This window comes from Odontomachus brunneus, unplaced genomic scaffold, assembly GCF_010583005.1.
Source record: "Odontomachus brunneus isolate Ranch 3 - 2012 unplaced genomic scaffold, Obru_v1 Obru_scaffold_020, whole genome shotgun sequence".
Taxonomy (NCBI): Eukaryota; Metazoa; Arthropoda; class Insecta; order Hymenoptera; family Formicidae; genus Odontomachus; species Odontomachus brunneus.
In genome coordinates, this window is record NW_022639470.1 from 2,223,230 (window position 1) to 2,226,013 (window position 2,784).

General features: G+C 38.5%; 1 protein-coding gene across 1 annotated transcript in view; it reads right to left on the minus strand.

Annotated features, from left to right (window-relative positions):
• The window catches only part of LOC116842030, a 26,991-nt gene that overhangs the window by 13,168 nt on the left and 11,039 nt on the right, over window positions 1–2,784 (minus strand). The gene's annotated exons all lie outside the window — the stretch shown is intronic.

The following is a 2,784-nucleotide window of genomic DNA, read 5'->3' on the forward strand; positions in this document are numbered from 1 at the left end:
AGGGATGATGGAGGTGTTAATTATCTAACTAGATAGTTCCTTACTACCAACAAACATTTGACTGCCATGCGCTTTGATCTAATGGACGGAGAGTGCATTCCCGATTTGGCACATCAATCACCGCTCATAAACCGCTGGGGTACCGTTAACATCTTACTCCGACTTTGTTGGACTTCATTAGGAGGGTTAATTCAGTTTGATGCGCGTGACCTTTCGCCATGACGTATATTAGGCCTGCCGTGCGGGTCGATGTGTGAGCCGGCAGATTAAAAATTTCATATCGTCCCGTTGGGAAAAACGATCAGTCGCTGATACGTATCGCAGATGATCGTCTTTTACTTTTGAAAATAGTCGACGATTAACACGTACGACGATTAACACGTACGACGATTGATCGCTGCGCTGATTACTATTAACTGTGCAAGAACCAAATTGACAATCCCATGACTAAAAATACAGCGAATAAATGTAATTCGAGATATAAATATTTTCTATTTTCACTAGTTTACTTTATTCCAATTAGTTTCATTTTATAATAAAAATTATTGCAGAATATTTTGTGCAATCGAGATCGACATTTTACAATAATTTATTATTTATTTCATTTCATAAGCTATTTATATTTTAGCAACTGTGAAATATATTATTAAAAACTGTAGTACAGTTAATTCATTAATTTTAGGGTTTGTTTTCCATTGTACTAAATTCTGTGTTAAGGCCCTTATTGACGATTTATTATTATTGACGATTTAGGTTGTATTTCTATTGGTCCTCTTTTATAATTGACTGTACAACAAATTCTTGCAAATTCTTTTAGATACAATTAATTATACTTTATACACAGAGATAATATTATGGTTTTTCCTTATATACATTCTTTTTATTATGTTTCTTTACTATATTTTATTATGTTTCTTTACTATATTTATAGTAGCGCAGAAAAGAAAGAGTCACAATAGACTGTAGACACAATAGACTAAGATTTATTTTGCTAAGAAACATAGTAAATTTCGCTAGAAACATGACGTTACATGACGTAATCAGTAAATTTTTCAATAGCATATTTCAGTCTAACATATAAAATGAGGGGATAATAGATTATTACAGAATCAACTTCTATTCCTTGGCAAAATTCTATAGTAATATTTATTATAAAATTCTCTCCGTATGCATAACTTAATCAAAACTGTATATTGAGAAGAAAGTGTTTTGTATTTGTAATTATAATTGTATAGCCAAAGAATTATTGCCAGAAGAATCATATTTTGTATTTTGTAGCGAGTATTGCTATAATGTTAATGATAATAACCTTATGTACATATTGTTACTACTATTATTTTGTTGGACTTACAACTATATATATATATATATATATATATATATATATATATATATATATATATAATTTAAAATTTATATGTGTATATGTTTATATATATATGTAAGTGTAAGGAGATATAGTTGGTATTGAAAATATAACTATAATTTTAGTAAAATTAATCTTTTTCTCTGTGTCATAGCTGATCACTAATGATGATCACTATTTAACTTGTTAAAGTATGAGGCATCTCAATCGTTCTTCTCGAGAAATTTTTCAGATTAATCATATGATTTGAAATGTTTCAGCACTTGTCCACTCCATGTGGACAATTGTCCATTCCATTTGTCCAGATGAAACTGACTATAATCCGCGTGTGTTAGGAATTTATTCTCGAAGATCACACTTCCAAAACTAGTCGACGACTCGCGAGATGTCCCAAGTTCGATCCGAACGATTTAGCCCCGCTAATCCCACCCTCTCCAGCATTCTCAGACAGGTTAATAACGCGAGAACACCTCGACGACAACTCAACTGCGCATTCGTTCGTCCCGCTGCCACAAAGCGATGATCGATCGTTAACGAGCGTTCATTCATCCCCGTCACGCGGCGAGAACGCCACGAAAACGGGTGTCCATCGGCGCGGACGCGTCGTAAATCGTCGTAAATCAATCGCCGCGGGTTTACCGATCGCGAAGACAATGCCGGCGGGCCTCGACGAACAATCCGCCGGGCTCGTGTTAACACCGCACGAAGCGGTAACCATTGAGGCCACTAATGAACCGGCCGCTAATGATTTTTTAAGAATTGGATTACAGGCTTCCTCGCGCGCTAAATTAATCTCGGCGGAACTAATACGACGAAATTTCATATAGAACAGGTATTCGCACAAAGAAAGCAACGCACCGGCGAGAGAGCGAAGGATACGCCTGCGCGGGGCCTTCTCTCCGAAGAAAGACCTCTTAGATTTCGACTAAAAAGTGAAGAGAAGAACGAAAAGAATTCTCTTTCGCTCTTGCAACACGCGTGATGTAATGATGGTGGCGTGAAGGGAGGAAGGAAGGAAAGAGGGCGAGAGGAGGGAGGCGAGAGATGAGACGAGCTACAGCAGCGCGAGCGAGAAAGAGGGCAACGAGTCAATTAAGAGGCTCTCGAGCGAGTACGTTGGCCTAATCATCGTCGGAGGAACAGCGGCCACCGCCTAAATTACGAGCAGCCAATTATATTGCGTTTAAAATTAATTACTAGATCGCCCGAAGATAAATCGATGCGCTCTGACGAGGAGGCCAGTGACGTGGGACGAGAGATCGTTCCTCTCCTCTCCTCTCCTCTCCTCTCCCTCCCTCTCTCCCTCCCTCCCTCCCTCTCTCCCTTCCTCACTCCCTCCCTCTCTCTTTCTTTCTCTCTCCCTCTCTCTCTCCCTCTCTCTCTATCTCTTTCTCTCTCTCTCTCTTACATATCGGCTA